This window comes from Cuculus canorus, chromosome 6 (genome assembly GCF_017976375.1).
Source record: "Cuculus canorus isolate bCucCan1 chromosome 6, bCucCan1.pri, whole genome shotgun sequence".
Taxonomy (NCBI): Eukaryota; Metazoa; Chordata; class Aves; order Cuculiformes; family Cuculidae; genus Cuculus; species Cuculus canorus.
Genome location: NC_071406.1, coordinates 36,991,835 through 37,017,863, shown reverse-complemented (window position 1 = coordinate 37,017,863; position 26,029 = coordinate 36,991,835). Strand labels below are relative to the sequence as shown.

At 42.8% G+C, this 26,029-nt stretch overlaps 1 long non-coding RNA gene across 1 annotated transcript in view; it reads left to right on the top strand.

Moving 5' to 3' along the window:
* The window catches only part of LOC128852511 (uncharacterized), a 28,779-nt gene extending 4,377 nt beyond the window's left edge, over window positions 1-24,402 (top strand). Inside the window, exons 2-12 of the long non-coding RNA XR_008450385.1 lie at window positions 664-844; window positions 1,111-1,261; window positions 4,400-4,476; window positions 12,201-12,245; window positions 12,560-15,537; window positions 18,172-18,245; window positions 19,061-19,194; window positions 19,842-19,970; window positions 21,598-21,693; window positions 22,298-22,361; window positions 24,322-24,402. This is a non-coding gene — a long non-coding RNA (uncharacterized LOC128852511). The remainder of the gene's footprint in view (window positions 1-663; window positions 845-1,110; window positions 1,262-4,399; window positions 4,477-12,200; window positions 12,246-12,559; window positions 15,538-18,171; window positions 18,246-19,060; window positions 19,195-19,841; window positions 19,971-21,597; window positions 21,694-22,297; window positions 22,362-24,321) is intronic.
* The last annotated feature ends 1,627 nt before the right edge of the window (window positions 24,403-26,029 follow it).

Here is a 26,029-nt window from a genome sequence, read left to right as displayed (position 1 = left end):
TAGTCTGAAAATGGAAGGTAGAAAGATGATGTGGGCCTGATCACAAACCTGCTTGGTTAAATGTAATCATTCCGTCTGATTTTCAGTGGATTTAGAAGTATAGAGATGCAGATTTAGAATTATATATAATATGCAATTATATACATAGGTGCTCACTGATCTGGTTTAGTAGTGGACAGGTACAGTTGGACTTCATGATCTCAAAGGTCTTTTCCAACCTGATGATTCCTTGTTTCTGTAGGTGATTGTTTGCCTTTGAAATAACTTTTCAACTAAAAAAAAAGTAGTGAAAAAGCTTCCTGAAAAAGTTATAATGTTATTTTCTGAACCAGTCCTGAAGTTTTGTTCCAGTATATCCCTGGAGGCTGCATAGCTAAAGGAGCTTTGGATTAGCAGACTGAAACTAATGGCATTAAATCAATTGCTACAGGAATATATTTCGGCTCAGCATTAGCAACACGGGAGGCTGGGTGGCAGAATGATGGAGCACCGGCCTGGGATGCCAGAGGTCTGGACTGTGTCTTGGCTCAGCCAAGAACGTGTTGGGCGACCTCAGGAAAGTCACTTTACTTACTTTTGCCTTATTAAGAAGTTCCACATTGAAAGTGCTTTGAAGCCTTGTGCTGTCGTGTCGCCTCACTTTCCTGTGTCTTGCGGCCGCAGGGGTGAAGCAAGATAAACATCAAGCAGAGGAAAGTGGTGACTGCCTGCGCTTGGAGAACCTTCCATGGAAACTGCTCCAGACTCCTGACAAATCTCTATTGCTGTAACGGTCTCGTACAAGGACTGGAAGGAATATCAAGGTGTCCAAAGGTTTTTGGAGTCTTACGAATAGCCCTTTATGGTGAGAAGAGTGGTTTAATAATGATATATTGTATAATGTAAGGTAAAACCAAAAGGACGTATCAAGTGGGATTCTGCAGTGGGATTCTACATCCTGCTTAGTGTATTAATTAGCCTCTTCCTTAGGACACAAAATAAGATGCACCAAGAGGGAATATGGAGAGCACCAGTGATGATGGAGAGTGCTGGTCTACTCTTTTAGAGAGCGATTTTATCGATAGGTGCTGCTGAGAAAGCTAATGTACTTCATCCCTTATTTTCTTATAGATCAGAGTTCAGCCATCGTAGGAAGATCAGCTGCACGTTATCAGGTGGCAAAAGGCAGGATTTGGGGCTACAGTGGAAGAAATCATCAGGGAGAACTAAGTAAGGTTCAGGTTTTGAGATCGGCTGGATGTGGTCTCTTTTCACTGGAAAGGTAAGAGTGAGGTGAATGAGTGATTCTGTGATTCTGTGAACATTTTCATCAGTTTCTTGGATGATGAAGCAAAGGCCGTGCTTATTAAATTTGCAGATAGCGCCACTCCAGGCAGCTTCAAGCTTGTTGCAAATAAAAAAAAAAGGAAAAAAAAATCAAAGAACTTGTTAATTTAGATAAATGAAAATGGAATGGAGTCGAGGTGTAGAACTTGTGCAATGGTAACCAGCTGTGCCAGTTCAGAATAAGCTGGGTGGCAAGTCTGCAAGGGAAGACCTGGCATCCTCCTGAGCATCACTAGTGAAAACACTTCAGCACTGTTGAGCTTTTGTGCAAAATACAAGCACTCACTGGATGCAAAAGAAGAAACTGCAGGATAAGTGAGGGCATTGTGGTGAACTCTCGTGTCTGTTCTCAACACTACACTTCATGGAGGATGAGACCTGAGAACAAATGTAAAACAATGAGAACGACTGCACTAGTGAAGATTTAATGACCTGGTGTTATTTCATTTTGAGAGAAAGGAGGCAAAGGTGCTATATGATAATTGCCTTCAAATTCAGAAGAGGGTTCTGCAAAGATAGGGAATAATTTTTCTCTATATCCAAGTGGATGAGACACAAAGTAACGAGCTAAACCCAAAGAAACCAATTTAGATCAAACATTAAGTTTCTGACTGTGTGGGTAGTTCAGTGCGAGAACAGATTTTGTGCTCTCCCCAGACCATCTCTGTAACTGGAAATGTTAAGGAACAGGTTAGATTGGTGTCTGTATAGTTGCTGTAGCGCAAAATAGCCATTCTGTCCCCAATCCTGCTTTTCTTTGGGGAAAGCACACCAGAAGGTGGAACAGCTACTTGGCTTGTAGGATCTGGGGCTTCCATTCACTCCAGTTGATTTATGTTCAGGTCGTCTTCTACTTCTGTTGCTACCTCCATGTGATTTATGTACAGCCAGTCTGCGATAGTTTCATTAGGAGGGCAATGTAAATAAAGGTGGTGAGAAAAATATATTAATGTTTGTAAAGTACTTTATGAGCCTCAGCTGAAAGGCAGTATATAAAAACCAACATTATTATAGGAAATCGATGAATAAAATAATAAACCAAATTGAATAAAAAATGAAACACCCCCCAAAAAAGTGCTATACTTTGTGCATAAATCCCATAAAATACATATTAACCATAAATAATAACAGCCCACTTTCAGGACTTGGGTTTTTTTAAAAACTAATTAAGTCGTCTTCGTTTACCAAAGTTCAAACAATTAATCACAGACCTATGTAATCAAAAGTAAAGTTTATTTCTTATTACCTATTCATATCGCAATCCTAGCATTTGAGATGATTACATGCTATATATAAACACATACCTCCTAGGTAATCATTGAAAGTGCTGCAAACGGCACAATAGGCAGCTCCGAATGAACTCCGTATGCACGGCACAGCACAATAACGGCGTTCCAGAGCACGGCACATCCTAGGAAAGTCTAATCTGGTCCTGAAATGACTTTGACTTCTTCATTAGTGATCTTTAAAGTCTCCATTAGATGATCTTTAAGGTCCCTTCCAACCCAAACTAATCTATGATTCTATGATTAGTGACGATGGAGGCGACTAAATACAGTGAACTCTTTTCCCTTACATCAAATAAGGGTTAATCTTATCCTCAAGATTTGGGGTTATTTTCCTTGAAGGAAAAAACATGTTTTGAAGAAGATCGTGTTCTTATAAGCAGCTGCAACCGATCGATCACCCCTTAATCCTATGGCGTTATTTCTGTTGGTGTTGCTTCATCGTTTTGTTTTTAAGATGACCTATTCCACTTTATAGTAAGTAAATCTGAATTTCCCATTTCTGGAATGGAAGTTCTTTCTCTGATACTTGTCCTGCACTGCTTGGACAGTTAAAGAAGCAATGAAGATGCAGAAGAGTTAACAGACGAACTTTTTTACCTGGAAAATTAATAAATAGTTCAGGCAACAGGGTCTGAAGAAAAAGTTAAGTGCATAGCTTAAAATTTAGTCAAGAGCCAACCTTTGTTTGTTCATGACTGTGTAAAGGATCTATAAAGATACCTAATAATGGAAAGAGAAACCCTGTGCCCAGCCTGGTTGTTTCCTTTCAGACGTGCACTCTGTCTGACACTAATCCCCGCCGTTCCTGGAGACGGCTCCAGACGCAGCGGCAACTTGAGGAGGACGTCGGGAGGGGGTCACAGAGGTAGCTTATGAAAGGAATTAATGAGAGTTAATAATGCATTCTACATTTTCAAGTCCTTTCATCTAAGGCTCTGGGAGCAATTTATAAACAGTGCTGCGCTGCTGCAACAGAAGGAACGGTGATTGCATGGGATTCTCAGGGGTGCCCAAGTCCTACTGATGTCTGGAGGAGCGAGGCACCTAATGACCGAGCCACGTGAGAAAGGAAGACTTCAACACCTGAATTTCGATGAATTTATAAGCATCTTGATGCTTTCAGTGCCTCACAATTGACTTTGTTAAAGGAGAGACAAGCAGAGCGAGCATGGTTCTTTTCTCTGTCTGGGAGCTGTTGGCACCGACAGAGCTTAAACCCGTGATGTGCTGAATATCTTCATAAAATAATTGGTCGGAAATGGAGATATCTGGCACCTGCAGCATCTTAGGGCATTTATCGAGTCAGAATCAGGCCCGGGAATAGAACATACGGGAAGCCCACTTAGTTGTGACAGAGAATCAAGACTAGAAGCATGCCTGTAGTTTTGCCACAAGACTGTGTCCTGCAGGTACAGGTTAATAACATCCAGGAAGGGCTTAGAGACAAACACAAACCAATGAGCTTTTAGAGATAAGTAAAGAAACCAAATGCAAAGAATGGGCTGCCCGGAATTTTTCATGTCGAGAAACAACATCGCTCAGAGCACCTGGCTGTGTAAAAAGCCAAAAAGTATTGAAGCTAAAGTACCAGGTACTGTCAAGAAATAATGCTGTTTGCAATAGTATTGTAAAAGGAAGTGAAAAAGGAGAAAAGCCAGAATTGTAGACTTTGGCTTCTAACCTTAATTAGAATATAAATAAATAACAATTATAAGAGAAAATTTATTATGTTGGTGGATACAGGATCAGATAAACAATTTTACTTATGTTTCCTTATTCCTTAGACACTTCCTGAAGGACCTGGAGATCCGTCAGCATTGTCATGCGATGGTCTTTTGCGCTCTCGCCTGGGAAGGAGCAGGTCAGTTCTATGTCCTTATCAAAGAAAGTTGAAAGATTTCATTGTAAATGAAAATTCATCTGTAATGTTGGTGGCTGCAGCCACCAGCAGTGGTGGCCCCAGCAAATGGCAGAGGACAGCAGCCCAGGAGAGAAGAAAGCTCTGTTGGTTTTTGGTGAAGGGAAAAGAGAATAAGTGAAAGGATCTGTAGACAGACCTGGAGTGAGGTTGTCTTAAATGTGTAAATATGTACATTGAATTCTGGGTTCAGTTTTGGGCCCCTCAGTACAGGAAAGACATTGAGTGGCTGGAGCACGTCCAGGGAAGGGAACGGAGCTGGGGAAGGCGCTGGAGAACAAGTTTTACAAGGAGTGGATGAGGGATTGTTCAACCCTGGAGAAGAGGAGGCTGAGTGGAGACCTCATCAGTCTCTGCAGCTCCTGAAAGGAGGTTGTGGTGAGGTGGGTGCTGGGCTCTTCTCCCAAGTGACAAGTGATAGGACAACAGGAAATGACCTCAAATTGCACCGGGGAGGGTTAGAATGGATATTATGAAAAATATCTTCATGGAGAGGATTATCAGACTGGAATGGGCTGCCCAGGGAACTGGTGGAGTCAGCGGTCCTGGAAAGGTTCAAAATGCGTGTAGACGTGGCAATTTGTGGCATGGTTTGGTAGGCACTGTGGGCTTCGGTTGATGGTTGGACTGGATGAACTTTTCCAAACTTGATGATTCTATGTGTTCAAACACGTATGTGAAACATAAATTGTTTGCAAAGCTGTTGGGACTAGGTTCAAGAGCCAGTGGCAGGCCAAGGGGGGCTGCTGGAGCAAAGGAGACTGAGGCAGTTCACACCACCAGCTCTGCAAGAGTTTGAATTGTTTTGCTGGTGAACAATTTAAGCCCAGATCTTGTTGGTGTTTGGATCTAAGCAGCTGGGGCTCTGTATATGTTTCAGGACAATGGCACAGATGCATACTTTGCACAAAAAATGAGAGATTTTATGGTCTTACATCTAAGTGGTCATTTCGTCATGAGTCCTAAAGCAAGAGCTGTTACAATGCTCATCCGTAAGGTGGGTTTCTTCAACCTATCCTATCACTACAGGGAAAAGGGGAATTGTCTCATGAATGAAAGAGCAACAATTCAAGGGGCTCCTTCTTGAGGCTGTGCAGAACCATGACTGGATCACCAGTTTTTGGTTAAAATTTCATTTCATATAGTTAAAATCATAATCTCTCTGGGAATTGTGGGAGCACAGCTAATGGAAACAGGCAGAGGAGGTCCATGCTGTCTGGGGAGGCTTCCCAAATGTCTGCGTTACTTAAAGTGAACTACAGTAAGACTTCTTGGCAATGTTTGGTGTTGGGCACTTATATAGAGTACAGCTGATGGCTTTATGGTTTCAAATAGTTCACTGGGATGCAATTTGGCTGGTTCAACAGATCTTGGCTCAGGGCTTTACTGTGTTACATCATGTTTGTACCAGTTCTTGCTTTTTGGCATTTAGCTGTAGTTTTTGTCCTCTATCCAGTAAAGAATAGCAGAAAATTGTGAAGTTTTAAGTGGTAATGAATCAGCATCATTGTCTGGGAACTTGAAAGTTGTTGACCACTGCTTCAAACATGACAGCCTCTTCAAGACAGTGACTGCTTCTCAGGCATCTTCACATTCAGGCAGAGACCAGATCTTGCCTCTGATTTGCCCTGAAGGCTAGAGATGAGCTGTGTGCTGGTCAGGAGGAAACGTGGGGCAAAGGCTTTGGGACTTCAGCATTTCCCGATTTGTCTGGTTCTGAATCTGAATAATCATTGTGATTCTGACATGGATGGTGGTGAATTTTCTTCATGATTTTCAGTGATGAATTATAAGCATAACATCACCTCAATTTGCCTCTGTTTTTACTGTCAGGTGAAAGGATTTGAATTAGCTAAGACCTCTTCAGGACTTGATTTATGCACAGAACACAACCAAAATTGCTTGAATATGGCAGTGTTAATCTATTATTCTGGTGTTAGGACCTAATACAAGCCACACTATTACCTTTCAATCAAAACAGGGGAATGCACTGTGATTTCTTAAACTAAGATGCTATTTATCTGCATGTTCCTTTTGACTCAAATATTGTCCAAGCTCAAAAAAAAACAGGAGGCTTTTTTTAGAATCATAGAATGGTTTGGGTTGGAAGGGACCTCAAAGCCCATCCAGTTCCACCCCTGCCATGGGCAGAGACACCTCCCACTGGATCAGGGGCTCCAAGCCCCATCCAACCTGGCCTTGAACCCCTCCAGGGATGGGGCAGCCACCACTGCTCTGGGCAACCTGGGCCAGGGCCTCCCCACCCTCACAGCAAAACATTATTTTTCCCCTTGGATCTCATTTCAATCTCTCCTCTTTCAGGTTTAAACCATTCCCCTCGTCCTGTCTCTGCCCTCCCTGATCCAGAGCCCCTCCCCAGCTTTCCTGGAACCCCTTTCAGCACTGGAAGCTGCTCTAAGGTCTCCCTGAACACATCTGAAAGCGGATCATAGACTCTTCTCTTTTGAGATCCACTCTAAGGAACTAAACCCCTCTGTTTATTCACTTCGACATCTTTACCAGCAGATGGTGCTGGCGGTTTCTCCAGTCACAGTGGTGCCATATGGTACCAACATCTGAAAAAAGCAATGTTTTATGACAGCAGCAAGAATTACTTCTTTTTGTGAATCTATATTCTGTCAAAGGACTTACGTTAGGCCTTGCTGAAGTGCTGTCATTTCCATTTAAGCTAAAGGTGCTCTGTGGCAGTCAGCTCCACAAAGGGTCTCACCTCGTCAACAAGAATTCCACACGTGTGTGAGATGAGCACAGAAGCTGCTGAAACAAAAGATGCTTGTTAAACATAGCAAGGGCCAGCTGCAGAAGGTTGATGCTACATGCTTCAAAAACAAGACTTCAAGGTGCACGGATGAAGTGCAAACTCTTATCAGGGCTGACTGCTGCCCGTGCTAACTCGTGTGTTTTCATAGAATCATGGCATTGTTGTACCGCGGTGGGCGTTGGTCTCCACTCCCAAATGATAGGTGATAGGATGAGAGGAAATGGCCTCAAGTTGTGCCAGGGAAGGTCCAGATTAGACATCAGGAAAAATCTTTTCACCAAAAGGGTTCTCAGGCCTTGGTAGAGACTGCCCAGGGAGGTGGAGGAATCTCCATCCCTGGAGGGGTTCAAAGACCTTGTGGATGTGGCACTTCTGGACATGGCTTATTCGGCACAGTGATGTTGGGCTGATGGTTGGACTGGATGAGCTTAGAGGTCTTTTCCACCCTTACTGATTTTGTGATTCTAACTACGCTGAATTTACTTGGAATATGTTGAAAAGACAGGTAGATGAGGAGCTCAGGGATCTGCTTTAGTATTGGACTGGTACGGTTGGTCTCAATGGTCTCAAAGGTCTTTTCCAACCAAGTGATTCTATGATTACACAATGGTTACACGATGGCGAAACTTTTTGAACAGAGTATCAATCATGTACCAAGGAAATGCTCACTTTTTCCTGCTGTGGGAGCTGCCGGAAAAGTCAAGTGAGTAGTGTGCAAGGGCAAGGCCTGAGCATAACTCTCTGGCACGGTAAAACAGCCGAGCCTTTGGGTGTTCAGGCTCTGTTTGAAATTCCTTTTACAACTTGTCAGATGGCAATTGTTTAGAGGAATTGACTAAAGAAATCACAATAATGCTCTTGATGTTCCTTCAAGCAACGCAACATTTTGGCGTGCAGCTCTGAGGAAAATTGGAACGTTTAAGAACTTAATTTTCAAATGAATAGTTTGAATTTCTCTTTTGGCGTAGGTACTAATATATGCACTTGGTGTATGCCAAGTTGAAGCAGTCTGCTTGTCAGAGCATTATCACTAACCTTGGGAAAGGGGACCCCTTTTCAGACAAGGGCTCTGGCAAGGTAATTGTCATTGAAGTATTCTCTGTATTTCAGCAGTGTTGGGTAGGGTGTGGAAGGCCAGCAATGACAGAACAATGCTACAGGAAGAGATTAATCATCTGGCTGGGTAATGGGACTCAAATTCTTGAAGGAGCAATACTGCCCACTCTGGGAAGTATGAATGATGAAAATACTTGACCTTAGGGAAGATCTGAAGTGATGTCATCAAGGAGATGCTGTTGACATTCCTTCCTTTCTTACATGACCTCATTGCATGGAAGGGGCTGACCCACGGTTAGGCAAAACCGGAAAACTGTGGTTGAAAGTTGTTTAGTGGTGTTTAGTATTTGATGAATCTGTTGTTTAGTGTTTCTGCTGGACAGTGGGTGTACGCTGCCTGGTGCTTGATGCAGGGACAATATGGAAGTCAGAAAAAGTCCAGCCTGCTCTTAAAAATCTCAGTTCTTGCACCGTTCTTTTGAAATCCAAGCAAGTTTCACTACCCTGCTGCATTTCATCTCAATATCTACTCTGTCATTAAAGCACTGATTTCTTCTTTCTTCTGTACTGAAAATTACACTGTTCTCATGGAAACTGCCATGGCTTCTGGAGAAGATGACGTCTCATCTTCTAAACCTTTGTAAGTGGATATTAGTGGCACTATATGACTTTAATGTGAAATGAACAGGAGTATTTGGGAAAAAAGTCTGCTTTCACAGACTTTTATTAACACAGATATAGCATGAACCTGGATTTGAGTGTCTGAGAGACATAGTTTAGCTATGTTTCCTAGAGGCAAGTATGCAATACAGTTTTGTTTCTGCCAGAATGTGTTATTAGTTTACAAAAACTAAAGGCAGAGCAGGATGTGGAAAAGCATTTCTTCACTGTCTGTAATTCGGGCATCTAAAAATTATCATGGAATCACTGAATGGTTTGGGCTGGAAATGACATCAAAGCCCATCCAGTTCCACCCCTGCCATGGGCAGGGACACCTCCCACTGGATCAGGGGCTCCAAGCCCCATCCAACCTGGCCTTGAACCCCTCCAGGGATGGGGCAGCCACCACTGCTCTGGGCACCCTGGGCCAGGGCCTCACCACCCTCACAGCAAAATATTTCTCCCCAAGATCTCATCTCAATCTCCTCTCTTTCAGCTCAAAACCATTCCCTCATCCCGTCCCTGCCCTCCCTGATCAAGAGCCCCTCCCTGACAGGTTTCTTCTGTAGCCTAATGATTGTGTGTTTTCTTTTGAGTTCTTTCTTGAATAAGCTGGTATTTTTTTTCTATGTTTGGTGAGGTTACTGTTTCACTGTAACTCTGTACATGAAAAAGTGCTTAGAAGCATCTGCTCTGAATTTGTTTTTTATTTAATTTATGATTAAATGCTTTTCTTTTTGTGGTGAACATAGCAACTTGCGTTGACCTCATTTATTCTACTGGAAAATGTAAGTACTTTAATTACAGCACTGCCTTCCTCCTCAGATCATTTTAAGATGATGTGGTTTCAATTTGTGTAGTCTCTCATACTGTACGTGTTGTTATATTCAGCTTATTAACATCTGCGCCACTTCACAGTGCTATGCGATGCTATGAGACAACCATGTTACAAGAGCAGAATTCAGCAGAACAGGATTCATCTCTTTATCCTTAGAAACAGGGCTCCAGGTACCAGGAAGACACATTCCTCCTTGTTCTTCCAGACTCTTCATCTTTAATACTTGCACTTCATCTTTATTGCAGACCCCAGCAGAGCAGACTAGCAAAGTAATTGTAAACGGGACGTATCTTTCCTCCTTATATCATACATCCGTTTTGCAAAACAAGAGGTTTCCACTGCAAGAAAATAAGATTTTTGGTGTGGTTCAGAGCAGCGCTTGGTCTCACCTGGTAGAGCCGTAGTCACCAGGCACCTCTGCCCAACGGGACATTGTTGTGCCATTTCTGCGCTTTGGGAGGTGTCATGCACCAAGGAGGGCTCAGGACCAGATGTTGGCGTGCTCTGTAGCACAGGCAGAGCGCGGGGCTTTGCAGCTACCGAGCATGGTTACTGTCCCCTGAGCAAAGGCAGCATCTCCTCCGCTTCTCCTGGTGAAGGCAGTGACCTGGTCACAGCCAGTTCATCAATTACTCCAGAGGAGCTGAAGAGCCCCCTCCTTCGCACAGTTCCTTCATCCTCCTCATCCCAGAGCGCCTTTTAGCTACAATGCCTGGCAGTTTACACAAGAAGTTGCACATCTTGGAGGAGATGAGACAGAAGATTTATAGTGTGAGCTATCAAATGATGAAAGGGGTGGCAGTGGTTCCTCCTCCTCGCTGTTTTGTGAAATCTAATCTTGCACTTCAGCCTTTGAGAGCAATCTGCTTTGTTCCACATCAACCACCGTATTTTGTGTGCAAATCAACTTGTTGCTAAAGCAAGGAAAATGGATCAAATATGTTTGTTTCAGACAGAACTGATTTAATTTTTGGTTCGGTTTTTGAACCAACCTTGTGCAATTGAGGACAAAAATATGAAGCAGAGCAGCAAAGAAGGTGATACTGGAGTTAAAATTCATGCCTGCTACACATGAATTGGTATCAAATACTTGTATGACAAATGACATGTTAGTAACTGGGCACCTCTCATGGCTTTCAGAGGCGTTAATTCCCATTAACGGCCCACACGCTATGGCCATGTATGCATTTCCTCATCTGTGAGGAGCTGCCTTACTTCCTTGTCCCGTATTTTTTAGGTGCATAGTGAAATTAGAGGCTTAACAAAAATATGAGAATATATTTATGAATACCAGAAAATACAGCCCCAGTAGCAAACCCTCCTGGGGCTGTTTATTTCCGTATAGCTGAGGTCTGCACCCTGGGTGTGTTTCGCAGGGGCTGCTTGTAGGGAAAGAAAAATAAATATATAGATAATACAGAAAATGCAGAGTTTGTAGGAGCAGATACGCTGGAAATTAAAACAAGGAAGAAAGACTTTCTTTATACTATTTTCAGTACTGTGCTGGGCCAACCGTGTCCTGGGCTGCATCCAAAGCAGCGTGGCCAGCAGGGAGGGAGGCGATTCTGCCCCTCTGTTCCTCTCTTGGGAGACCTCATCTGGAGGATTGTGTCCAGTTCTGGAATCCTCAACAGAAGAAGGAGATGGAGTTGTTGGAACGGGTTCAGAGGAGGCTACAAGGATGATCAGAGGGCTGGAGTACCTTCCCCATGAGGACAGGTTGAGAGAGTTGGGGTTGTTCAGCCTGGAGAAGAGAAGGCTCCGAGGAGACCTTACAGTGACCTTCCGGTACCTGAAGGGGCTACGAGAAAGCTGGAGAGGGACTGTTCACAAAGGCGTATGGTGATAGGATGAGGGGCAATGGGTGTAAACTGGAGAGAGGCAGAGTTAGACTGGACATAAGGAGAAATTTCTTCATGGTGAGAGTGGGGAGTCCCTGGCCCAGGTTGCCCAGAGCAGTGGTGGCTGCTCCATCCCTGGAGGAGTTCAAGTCCAGGTTGGATGGGGCTTGGAGCCCCTGATCCAGTGGGAGGTGTCCCTGCCCGTGGCAGGGGTGGGACTGGATGGGCTTTGAGGTCCTTTCCAATCCAAACTGTTCTATGACTCTATAGTTCTAGGTATGGTTTCCTAATCTATAGCTGGGCTTCTGCAATACTCATGTTATTAGACGTTTCACATAGTACCTCATTGGCGGTGCAGAAACCCGGGACATGCCGTTATAAATGTTTTACATTTCATTATTTTCAATTTTTCAGTTTTTAGGGTCAATTATAATAAAGAGAATATAGTTTTCTTTAATATCCCTTTTGTTTCATTACCTTCCTCTTTCAGAGAACCAACTGAGCCAGCATCATGGAAGCAAGACTAAACGAAGAGGTAAGCCTGCTGTGTACAATACCTTCAGCAGGTTCTGGCAGAAGAAAAGGAGATGATATATTTGCCTGTAATTTTTTTTTTTTCTCAGATTGAACATTTTACTTCATTTAAGACAAGTGAGCTTCAAAGAACTGTTTTATTCCTCTTCTTTTTTCCCACTAATGGTTTAAGAAAACCTTGCTACAAAATAAATGCAAATGGCCAAAAAATAAAAGTGTCCCAATATGCTGGCAAAGAACTCAAATGGATTACTGAGTGATAAATGCAGATTGATTTATCTCTACCTCTCTCCCTCCTCACAATTCCCTGCTTAGGAAGCCTGCCAGCCCTGGAGACCAAGCGCAGCACTGCATGTGCCAAAGCAATAGTAGATAGTTGCCTGCTAAGATGCCTCAACACGGAACAGAAGTGATCGCTTTGGAAATACATCACCCCAAACCATCATTCAGACCCACTCAGCCCATGACTTCCCATCCGAGTTGTCCAGTGAAGATACCTTTCTATCATTACTGCATCTGCTGCCATCAGGGAACGTATGGTGAGGTGGATCTATTTTTACTTATGACTGAATGGAGGTAAATTCTTTTTTTCTTCCCCGTAAATTTAATTCCTGCTCCTGCTTTTATTTTTCCATTTTAACATAGAATTAGAACATTAATAATTAGTAATCCAAATTATCCATGTCTGTCTAAGTGCCAGCGTCGTCTCAGAGCACCACCACAGGGCATCAGAAGGATAAAATGAACTATTTTTAGATGTGGAATTTCTGAATCCTAACAGGATACAATGAAAAGATTATTTCTGATGAAGATTACTGAATCCTACTTCATATTTGAGTGTGCCCACATGCCTACTATCTCTTTTTTCCCCAATATGGATGGAAACAGGACCATTAATTTAGTTAGTCTTTTTTTCATTACATGACAAACCTGCAGGTAGGAGAATCCAGGTTTAGTTCATATTCTGTAGAACTGATAACAGCATGAATTCCATTCTTTCCTCGGAGTGAATGGTTGCGCTCGTAGTTATTACTCATCAAGTGGTTTGTTAGCTTACAGAAATCTTTACAAATATCTTCTCCCTCTCTGCAGAGCCAGGTCGAGTGGGTACAACTGGGGCACACAGGAGCCTTTCCCACCCACCAGTGCGTGTCCAGCCCTGCCCTGCAATCAAGAGTGTCCCTCTCCTGAGGAAATGATTCTCCCTGCAAGCACTGACGGCTCTGCCAGAGGTTGTCAGGGTGCCACATTCACAGGCCACCAAGCTAGCAGTACCTGCAACGCGCTGCGAGTTTGCCAATCTCTTCTCTTTGTTTTTCTTCCACTGACAGTCTTCCTCCTACCAGATACTAGGCAAGGAAAGGATGCTGCATCAATGGCTCCGGCATGAGAGTTACAGCATGCGCTCCGGATCTTTAGAAACCACAGCCATCTTTAGTTCCAGCCGAGGCCTGTGGGTGCTACAGAAAACCAGAGCCTACGTACGCTCAGAAAAGACAGCAAAGTCCTCGTAGAATCATAGAATGCCAGGCTGGAAGGGACGTCGGGGATCATCTGGTCCAACCTTTTAGGTGACCTGTAGTTCAAATGAGATGGCCCAGCCCCCTGTCAAGCTGAGCTCTTAAAGTATCCAGCGCAGAGGACTCCACCACTTCCCTGGGGAGATTATTCGTGTCTCACTGTTCTCATGGGGAAAAATTTTCTTCTGGAATCTAACTGGAATCTTCCCCAGGAGGAACTTGTACCCATTACCCCTTGTCTTTTCCAAGTGACTCCTCAGTAACAAGGGAGTCTCCATCCTCTTGGCAGACACCATTTATGTGCTGGCACATGGTAATAACGTCTCCCCTAAGCCTTCTCCTCTCAAGGCTGAATAAACTCGGCTCTCTCAGTCTCACTCCATAGGGTACGGTGTTGTCTATTTGAACCTCCCACCACTTCTTGAGTAGGAGAATGGATTCTATGGCTCAGGTCAATGCAACCTTTGCTACCACCTTTTTCTTTCTCTACTTAAAAACAGCCTTTTTAGAACATTGGGGTTTTCCCCTAGAAAATAACTTGTTCCACACCCGTGTTTGCACAGTGACCACCGCTGCCCTGGAGTAGATGGGGAACTGTTTGTAGCTCAGTGAAAAGCTATTTTAAAGTCATTCCTGGTTCCAGAGGTGCTTTAAAACATCCATTTTGATCAGTTAAAAAACTTGGCTGCTTTTACTAAAACCAGCGCCTGCGATGGTTATATTTTATTTTGTTTAGGTTTGGTTTGTTTGTTCAGTTGAAAATAGGTACGTCAGCATTCGGAAGAGGGTCTGAAGGCACTCAGAGTTTTTTAATAGCAAGCAAAATTCTCATTAACAGGCAATTTTAAAAAGCAATAACATTAATTTTTTTGGACTATTAAGCATATAGAGTGTTTATATTTCCAGCAAAGAATGAACTAATGGAAAATAAAATCCTGTCATGCACTAGTGCCACAGCATCACAACATAACGTGTGCGCGGCTGATTGCAATTCAGCCTTTCGACAGGATTATACACGATCAAAGCTTCTGGAGTGAGAACTATGTAACAAATGTTTGAAACCAATTTTAATGTTTGTTTGTCTTGCCTCTTTTTCTTTCAAACCAAAGCTTGTTTCTTGTTAATGATGTGTTAAACTAAAAAAAACCCAACTGTCGGTCTCTGTACACGTTCCGAACTACAGGCTGACGTGTTGGGTGTCACATCTGTTCAGTACACAGCCAGCTCAGTTTTTTTGCCTTAGGTGAGTGCTCTTGGTAGGATTAACCACATCAGCCTGAAAATATCTGCCTTTTTGGATGTCTAGGTAATGGATCAGCGCAGGGTCACAGACAGGCAAAGCGCCATTCTTTAAAGGGAAGTTCCAGATGGTGGAGACAGAACTTCTCACTCCCTGACAGATGGCCACGCCACCACTGGGAAGGAGAGCTGTGCTCGTCTATGAGGACTTGACTTTGCACACTTACCTTCCGCTACCTGTGAGTTCTCTGAGTGCTAATTCACTCTAGGAGGCCTGTTACTTGGTTATCCGTAACTATCAGGACATCCCAAGCTGTCCAACAGCTCCTGTAGGACTCTTGTAGGTGTTAGTTTAATGATTTAAAGTCACTAAAATCCTTCTGAATGTTTATGTCCACAGGCACAATTGTGATGTCAAGCGGAATTCCCTACTTTTGAAACAAACTATCAATGAGATAATACTGACCCCCTTAATCAATTGTTAATCAGTATCCAAAAAAGACCCAGGAAATCAAGAGCAGGCTTTTGGTTTTGGTGTGGAATTTGTAAGAACAATCTCACTTTCTTGCTTTTCCTAGGACTTGGTATGAACTTGATTTCACTGCAGTAATGTTCAATGTCAAGTAACATTCTGGAAAGGCTGATATACGATGTTGATTAAAGCTCAGCAGATGAGCAAGGGGCTTCACAAGGGTCAGAATACGTTCCTTTCTGTGAATGCTTTCCCAATCACATTGACTTTTTCGACAAACAAAGTAAACTTGCATTCTGCTTCCTGCTGCTTTATCTCATACCAAAACCCACAAAGCAGAAATTTCAACTCATCTGTGCAATTCCTGTCTCTTATTATCATAGCATCACAGAATGGTTTGGGCTGGAAGGGACCTCAAAGCCCATCCAGTTCCACCCCCTGACATGGGCAGGGACACCTCCCACTGGATCAGGGGCTCCAAGCCCCATCCAACCTGGCCTTGAACCCCTCCAGGGATGGGGCAGCCACCGCTGCTCTGGGCAACCTGGGCCAGGGCCTCCTCACCCTCACAGGGAAACATTTCTTCCTAAAATCTCATGTCAATCTCCTCTCTTCCACCTTAAAAACTCCTTTACAGACGTCGCTGTGCAGAGGTTCTTTCAGACTTTGCAGGTGCAGTGCTGGGTTGTCTCTCCTCAGCAGCCGGCCCTTCAAAGAGACCACAGGCAGGAGAAGGTTTGCTGCCCCACCATGCACCTCGCTTACAGCTGGGCTGTGGAGAATTAATGTGGGACCAGCTCGCTGCCTTTCCTCCATGTCACTCATCTGGCACAGATGCTTTTGCACAATTGGCAGATGTGGCCAAGGAAAGACTCAGAATCAAACTCAGTAGGAAATCTGCTTGGAAGTGATACTAATAGAAAAAAAAAACAGAGAAGAACAATTTCAGTAACTTTACTTCCTTGAAGAGACAACACTTGCTGATGCGAAAAATTTCTGAAGCAAAATAAATGTTATTGTTAGAGACATGAAAAAACCAAACCAGTGTTCCCCCTTCTCTCTCTTCTTCCCCATTGTGTTCAAGGCCAGGTTGAAAAAACCAAACCAGTGTTCCCCCTTCTCTCTCTTCTTCCCCGTTGTGTTCAAGGCCAGGTTGGATGGGCCTTGGGCAGCATTGACCCAGTGGGACGTGTCCCTGCCCATGGCAGGGGATTGGAACAGGGTGATTATTGAGGTCCCTTCAACCCAAACTATTCTATGATTCTATGAAATGCTCATGAGTCGAATAGGTACACTGAGGCACATTTATTGGGAAGCAGTATTATTTATTTATTTATTCGTGACTGCAATTACAGGAGCAACTCCTTCTGACAAGAAGAAAACTGCTCAGCCTTTGTCAAAAACCAAAGAAGTTTATCTACTGTTTTTTTTTTTTTTAGGGCAAGGCCACCCTCTCCCCAAACTTACAACCTATCACAAAGCTGTTACTAGGCTGCTTTTTACATACTAGATTTCTTTACCCAATCTGTTGTTTCTAAGTTTTTACATTCCTAAGTGTATCCTATACTGGACCAGAAAGGTACCAAAAGATAACAGTTCTCTTCTCTAAACTACTTGTTCAGCCATTTCTTAGTGAAAAACAGCTTATGGAATCGTATTTTGCAAGGCTTTTACAAGTTCAGTTAAGCAAGGCCCTCCATCTCAATGCTAACATTTCCATCTTATGAATACACAAGTAGCCAAACTCTCCCACCCTTCTTTTTCCCTCCCCCCCATTTCTTCCACCTTTTGGAGTGAGGCAAATACAAGTTATTTTGGCCCTAGTACCCCAAAATTGAGTTGGCTGCCTTTTTTGTTATTTTCTTAGTAAGAAAAATCACTTTTTTTTGTGCCCCTCCCCCCCAAAAAAAAGAAATTGATGCTACATGTAGTTACCCAAAATTAAAGAAGGAAAGGTCTGTTCTGGTTTAGAGCTGGGATCAAGTGTCTTATCTCAAAAATCTGTCCCCATCAGAGCACTTTAGCTGCCTATTAACAAGAAATTGTGCTTAAACTTGTGGAGTCAAGTTCTCTAAATTAACATTTCAAAGCAGTTGGCTGATGTCAAAAGACAAACGATTTGCATGGCACTTAACCCGTGGGTTTTCCTGGCTTCTAGATCTCTTTCTTTGGAAATCGTTGTGGAAAGGGTTGAGCTTGCAACTTTTGGCAGGGACAGTTGCAAAATACCCCCAATTCTGATAAGCTTTCAGCCCATTGATATGAGAATGAGATACTGAGTTCCAAACAATAGACTTTGTGGTGTTCTGGTAGGCTTTTAGCGGGGCTGCCCTCGAGGCAGCTTCCAACATCTGCGGGGAGCCATGGGCTCCTCTCACTGCAAAGTCAGCTTGGTGTAAAGGAGCCAAGACAGAATCATAGAATCACAGAATATTTGGGTTGGAAGGGACCACAAAGAGCATCTAGCACCAAAAGATCAAAGAACAATGGTGCTCTAGATAAGAGAGCTGATGACACTTATTTTCCTTTCTTTTTACTTTCCTTAAAAAAAATTATATTACTCATAAAACTCTTGTTTGGTTCATTCAGTAACAATTGTAGATTATTGTTGTTTGCTACTTCAGAAACTCTAATGTTGAAGAACAACCTAATTCTCTCCATGCTTTTCTCTTCTTTTTTGTGCTCCGGCTCCACAGCTTGCAGTGCTGCCTGAGAAGTCCAGGAAGACCACGTTGTCCTGACCTTCCTCTGAAGCACCCAACAGGAAAAGGTGGTTTAGGACAAGCTTACGATTGAACCATTGTGGGAATTTGGTCCTGCTTCTGCTGACAGTAAACCACACTCTGGAACTGGCCAGTGACCATAATTTCACTAGAAGCTGCTTCTTGTTTTAGGCAAATGAGAAGAAAACCAACCCGTCAGGATCCATATACTGTTCATCTATTTACTAATTTTCTAAACAGCTAATTGCTATTAGTTGCCTTACAAACAGGATGGAAAGAAGCTGAGCTTAGGAGGGAAAGGATTTTTGAAAGGAAAAGCAGCTCTGTCATGAATGCAAGGATGTCTGTGGACTCGAGAAACATCTCTATTTTAATTAAGTTCATCTTTTGTTCTCTGAACAGAACATTGTCTCTCCTTCACTGACTACTGCCAGTCTGTATTCCAGTCTCTTTTTGATTACTTGTTTGTGCGCCCTTGTGCTACAGCACCTTTCACTTTTCCTCTGGCTGTATTGGTCAACAGAGTGGGAACATCCAGGAAGGACCGATAACCATTCCATCTGCTGATGGAATTCCAGCGGATGGAATGGTCATCGGTCCTTCCTGCAAGAGAGGAGGTTACAAAAATTACACTGCAAACACTTTACCGTGGTGGGGAAAAAAAGCAGCACTGGAAACCTGTTCCCTTCTGGATGTTCCAGCTGAGATGCAGTCACAATTATTTTAGGAGAGCAAACATCACACGCTCGAGGTGACTAATGGCGCGTTTTCTTCTTTGGACAGATTGTGACCATCTTATATAAACACTGGCACCAAGTGGTAGGGCAGTCTGATTTTTGACCCAGCTCTGATTATTTTGCAGCACACACAACTGCGCCTCCAGGGGCAGATCCCCCAATCAGGTTGTGGAAATAAAGCTGTCTGCTGTGGAAGAGCAGTTTTTGCATTACACGCCCTGTTAATGACTTTTACACATGGAGCTCTTCGTGGCTAAAGGTACAACCGTACGCCTTTCTAAGGAGTTCTGATTTTACACATTTCTGGGGCAGTGAGCAGATGTCAAAAATAAACTTTATTCTTTTTAGATTTACTTGTATCAGACCAATTTCAATCTTTTCCCTTTCTGTTGACCTCTCTTATTTCTTTCACTTCCCAATTTCTCTTGATCTCTACTATAAATACAAATGCAATAAATGAAAAGTTTAGTTAATGAAACTGCCTAATATTAGAAAATACAGATATGTTATACATGATATATATAGTAAAGTAATCAAAATATCTCTCATGAAAGGGATGTTATCACATTCTAGTAATAGAATCATAGAATCATGGGATGGTTTGGGTTGGAAGGGACCTCAAAGCCCACCCAGTCCCACCCCCTGCCATGGGCAGGGACACCTCCCACTGGACCAGGGGCTCCAAGCCCCATGCAGCCTAACTTTGAACCCCTCCAGGGATGGGGCAGACACTTCTCTGGGCAACTTGTGCCAGTGCTTCCCATTCTTTGAAGACAAAACAAGGAATACTCAGTGGGGGCTTGTCTGAACAGCCAATTAACCGTGTGGTTAAAATTTGCACTTGCTGCCTACACTTCAACTCTCACTTGATATCATAGCTATTAATGAAAATACAATTATATGTAGAAAACTAGAAATTGGAGAAGCTGCAAGGAATAATGAAGAAATGGACTGGAAGAGACCTCAGGCGAGGCTTGGATGTTTCTGAATCACAGGAATGGCAAGAACCAAACCAGCACTTTTCATTCGAACCAAGTAAGTTCTGATAATCTAAATTTTTCGACCCGGTGATTTAAAAAGGCACAAACTGGTGTCTTTAAAGCGGATTGTTTTATCCTATAGGTACCCTCACTGACTCTTGTTTTATGTGTAACATTATTTCAGGACAAAATGCATGTTTTTTTTGTTATAGTATAAAAAAAATTGCTTCTAATTGATCATTTCAGAGAAGGCAGATACAAAAATTCAGTCTTGGTAGAAAATACAACTAAATGTCCTGATTTAGTCAGATATGAAGAAATAGTCGAAATGCAAACATAGGAAAATGGCTGAATGTTTTGCTAGCGTCCTTTTTTTATTCCTGCTCATATTCTTTTTCTCTAGTTTGGCTTTTTCTTGCTAAAGGCTTAATCCTGCTCCTTTTAAACTGGTCCATTACTCCCAAGATCTAATGAGATCCTGAGGGAAGTGTTTAAAAAGAAGGAAAATGGGGATATTTATACTTCTTGCCATTTGGCAACTAACTCAAATGTCTAAATTAGAAGAGTGTCTTCTCTCCATTTACCAGATGACTAATAGAGAACATTCCAGCAGGCAGCCCAAACCGCTTTGCTAGGAACAGGCTTTTGGAGGTCCTACATTCCTTTCCCCTAGACTGCATAAAGACTTTAGGGAGATTAAGATAATTATTTAAATTTAGGTGGTATGAACAGCCCTGCAAAGTACTGGTAGGCTCCTGAAACAAGAAATGTGAGCTCATAGTAAACAGTACATCATTACACCGTTTGTCGGCAGTCGATCTAGAGCTACTAAGAATTTATTATGCTGGGTCTTGAGTAAATTGATATAATTCAACCCAGACATTTCTAAGAGTTTAGTGTAAAAAAAAGTGCAACCATGGTCTTTATTCTTTTTTTTTTTTTTTTTTTGCACATAATTTTTGTACCATTTTGTTAATAAATAATTTATGCTATGCATGAGAGTCTGGAGGCATCTCAACAATGTCTCATCTCCTTGCAGCTGAGATGGTCTAGATTGAGTTAGATTTTTCTGAAAGGTTTTCCTTTTTCCCTTCCTCTCTGTTTCAAAGCCATCGCTGAGTTTAGACTATTATGGAGCTTTTCGATGGGACATGAAATCTCATCCTCTGGGTGGTTTTCAGCCGTCTTTGGCTCACTGTGGGCCATGGTTTGCTCCAGCCCTGGAAGCCACCAGCGACCATCTGGAGGGCAGATTTACTTTCTTCTTTTAACGTGCAGCTAAAGGGCTAACATTTCAGCAGTGAGGACACACTTGCACCAGGAACCCAGTTATGCCCTTCAATTTTGTATATATTTAAAGAATTTACTTTCTTTTCCTTTCCCAGCCTTTTCATTTTTCGTTGTGACGGGTTGTAGCACCTTGTTGAACTTCTGCTTCATGGTAGATATGCTGCAAAGCAGCAGAATAACTCAGAAAATACAATTAATACATCCTTTATTAAGCTGCGTGGGCATGGGCTTACAGAAAAGCAGATTTACTCCCTGTTGAATCAGTTTTCTAAATACTAGGAATATAGTTTTATGAATATAGTTATACAGCTATATATATTGTGCAAAATAAAATTAACATTAACTGTTTAGTTTTCCCTAACTGGTGAGTAATGAACTTTTTGCTGTTATAGATGCACAGCAATCAAAGAGCTAAAACTCCCGGGTGAAACCTCGTGCAAATGGTTTTCAGGTGAAGGTTAAACAGTTTGCAGTGTGAAAATTAATTGGTAAGTTTTGCTGCAGCTGGTTTGTATGTTTAATTATCTTGTCATATAAATCTGTCTTGTATGAAGTGAGAATATGCAGACAATCTCCAGATGTGGATGAATAACCTGAAAGGGTTGAGTTGCAGGAATTTATTGATATGGTTAATTGTCACCTAAGATGTCTTAGGTCAAGGGAGAACCTGAAGGGAGTCTCCAGACATAGTTGGATAAGCTAAAAAAAATAGACAGTCTTTGAGGACTTACAGTTCTTGGTCTAAAACTAGTTTATATACCCACTGCTTTTGTGAGATGGCATGCCTTTTTAGAAGGGCATCCGATTCAGTGCTGAATTGTAAAATAAAAGTATTATTGCCTTTGCTTTGAAGACTTTGTACTGTTCAGTATTTTGCCAGTGACTAAGTGCCTCTCCCAGTACCATTGATTACTGCTGCCTATGCTCCAGTGCTTGGAAATCATGTCAAAAAGCATTTAGGGACTTGTAGAGAGAGGATGGCTGGCACAGGGTCTTAACCTCTCCCTTCAATTCCTGTTCTCTCATCACAGTGCTGGCAACTGCCCCGATCTTTTAAGAGCTCTATCACCTCTCTCTTACTTCCACCCACAGGAATAAACCCGGTGATGGACACCTGTGTCTCCCTGTTAGAATCTCCTTCCATCATCCAGAGTGGGTAAGATTCGCATCATCCGGTATCCTATAGCATCTCTGTCCTTTCCCTGCAAGGCTGTACTCCTTCTGGAGGAATAATCTGATCTAACACGTTTTTCATCATTAAAAGTGCTTTTCCATGGCTGCAGCAAATCCATTTTGAGAACAACTTTTGCAATGGAATAGAACAGAGAGAAAAACCATGTCGGCAGCTGAATGGCTATTTCTGCTTTGGATAAATATGTGAAAATCTTAGAAAAACTTGGTTAGAACATTCATGTAATCCACGTCACATGAAACGCTCAGGCAGACCTGGCTGACTCTCATTTGTGGAGCTGCTGGACATTGACACCAGCGAGCCAGTCACCTCGGTCAGTGTTTACTTCAGATTGGTGGAGCTGGGTTATTTCCCATGGAACTAGGCTTTTCTCTTTATCGGATTCCTTAACAGGTTAAACGCTGCACAAGAACGAGGCCTGTTTCTCACTTCACAAACTGTGTCAACTTACTTGAAGGCGTTTTGTCTCTCACCCTTGCGGCAAGACCTAGTTTTGCATAATTTACCTGTCTGTACAATTCAGAAACTTTCTGGATGAAATTCCATCATGATGTTCAGCTCTTTTGTTCTAAGGATAGCTTATTTGATGCAAACATCAACAACATCCCATCTGTGTGCTGTAAAAACAGCCACCACTGCGAAAAGAAAAATTCTGTGGGCACTAAGACAAGGCAAGGATGAGGGATTGGAGAAATAAAACGTCCTCCTGTGCCCTGTTACTTATTAGAAATATTTCCGTTCATCTTCGGGAGGGGCTCTTGGTCAGGGAGGGCAGGGATAGGGTGACAGGAATGATGCTCTCTGAAAGAGAGGAGATTGAGATGAGATTTTAGGGAGAAATGTTTTGCTGTGAGGGTGGGGAGGCCCTGGCCCAGGTTGCCCAGAGCAGTGGTGGCTGCCCCATCCCTGGAGGGGTTCAAGGCCAGGTTGGATGGGGCTTGGAGCAACCTGAGCCAGTGGGAGGTATCCCTGCCTATGGCAGGGGGTGGGACTGGATGGGCTTTGAGGTCCCTTCCAGCCTAAACAATTCTGTGATTCTATCATTCTCTTAACAGTCGCACTTAAAGGACTCCAAGCTCAAATACAGAAAAATACTAAAGCTCACTTTAGCTGCAAAGCTAATGAGCAGAATGTGTTGATTTAAATAGCCGACAATATAACTTCTGACCGTCCTTTATCATACCTTTACAACATATTCCTTTACCCAATTTTAAATGTAATGCTTATTAAAAATACAAGGTATGTCATGCATGAACCATATACCCAGTCCATGTTCTGTGTGAAAATCATAACTGCTGTGTGGTCACACATAATGCCACAATGTGTGTATTGCTCCTGTCCTCCCACCGGCTGGGACTGTTCTGTTCTCTCGCCCATATGTACTCACATCTGCCATAGTGGGGGAGAACTGGTTTAGAAATGGAGAACAGATCTTTGGGCTAAATTCTGATCTCATTTACATCACTCAGCAATGGAGTTAGCAGCCCTCCACGCTGAAAATCCGTTATTGCTATTTCTACCCTCTCTCGTAAGGATTTATTTTAGTTGGATAATGCAGATCGTAATATAGTTCCTGCATAAATGCACAGAGGCGGCGGCAAATCTCCTGTAGCATTGAGATGCATGGAGATATTTGAAATATTTATATTTTTAACCTTCTGTGTCTCCTGTTGAAGGTAAACAACGCCATCTTTTAAATTTCTTTTCAAATTATAGCCTTTCTTGCCTTAATCACTTTTTGTGGCATAACTTTTCTGGTACTGATCAATACTTAGAACGGTATTGCCTCTGCACCGAAGTGCGTTATAAACACTAATAATGTTAGTCTCCTTCCTTCTACATCTTAGTATCTTGTTCTCCTTTTTTGCTTGCTTTGAGCAAGCACCTTCACTGAACTCTCCGTGATAATTTTGTCCAATTTCAGAGCTGCTACAGTTAGCTGTGAATCCTTTTGAATCCTAAGAAGCCTGAAAATTATAGGAGATGGTCTGCATGGACTGAACAGGTTGGTCATAAAAGGAGGCTGTAGTGAGGTGGGTGCTGGTCTCTGCTCCCCAGTGACAAGTGATAGGATGAGAGGAAATAGCCTCAGGTTGTGCCAGAGGAGGGTTAGACTGGATATTAGGAATAATTTCTTTTCTGTAAGAGAGGTGAAACATTGGCAAAGGCTGCCAAGGGCAGCGGTGAAGTCCCCATCCCTGGAGGGGTTCAAAAAACATGTCAATGTGGCTCTTCAGGACGTGGTTCAGTTGTTGATATTGTGTTGATGGTTGAACTTAATGACCTCAGAGGTCTTTTCCAATCTTAGCGATTCTACATTTCTATAACTATTGGGTTTTTTTTTGATAGTTCTAACAGCATTGCTCTTTATTCATTCAGGCTTAATTGTAACTGCAATATTCGCAAAAAAATTAGTAAAATTGGAGAAGAGTAGTCATGTGAAAGGAAAAGTTACCTCACCAGAAAATGCACAAAAGCGTGAGCCAATCGTTACGTCTGCAGATCCTTCATCATTAAAAATGAGAGGAAGGGGCACTCAGTGTCTAAGTCACCTTGCATAGAACTTGGATATTGACAGCTGCAGAGCAGCGGAAGCCAGAAATAGGGAGTGTACCGAAAATGATTGATTCTCAATGGAAAGGTGATTTTCTCCTAAGTACAACCTTTATACTTGCTGTGAAGTTAAAGAAGAGCGCACAGCAGAAAATGATACCTGATAGCAGCCCCAACTTGCCTGCTCATGAAACTGTTAACTAAGCACGCATGGCATTTGCAGCTCAGAAATGTGCAACTTTCCATAAAAATTTCAATCTCTGGGAAGCTATGTAGATTGAAATTCATAGAAATACTTATTGGCTGCAAAAATGATCCCTGGCCAAATTAGATGCCTTTCACGAGGCAGTAAAATATTACAAATTCAGTATTTTTACATGCTCACTTTCCAGTTGATTTACTCTCACTTGCAATTATACCAACATTGGCAGATTTCTACGATTAAAACAAATTAGCATGTGAATGCTGAAGTTCATTTTTAAGTTCATGAGGTCAAGTCGCCACCGAGTGCTGAAGGACATTCTTTTTCTTGATCGTTTTTCTTTGCAGAGGCTGAATCTTTAGGTGTCACACACGACAGAGGAGTGGAGTATTTTCAACATCTCATATACAAAGCTGGTGAAGATCCGTGTCTTTGGAGAGTCGCAGAGGCTTTGTAAGATTCCTGGCACTGCAGAAGAGGACAGGAGAGGAAGAAGAGTGACTTTCTTCCATCACACCCTGATCCAGAACAGCATTTGAAGCCCTTACACCTGCTGTGCTTTGCAAGGCTGCTGGGCTGCTAGGTGAGTCCCAATTGCACCCCCAGTGCCCTGGGAACACCCCCACTTGACCCTGACATCCCCCAAGCCCTTCTAACCCCTTCAGCAAGCTTCTCTCACCACATCCCCTGTATCACTCGCACCTGGGGCTGGCTGCGTTCCCACAGCCTCTTTGGAGGGCTTGCAGCACGCATCAGCTGGTTCTAGTTGACTTGTAGCACCCATCAGCTGGTCCCAGTTGGCTTGTAGCACACACCAGCTGGTCCCAGTTGACAATGCTAATGACAGGGGGATGTGGGGTGTGGGGGGTGTGTGTGT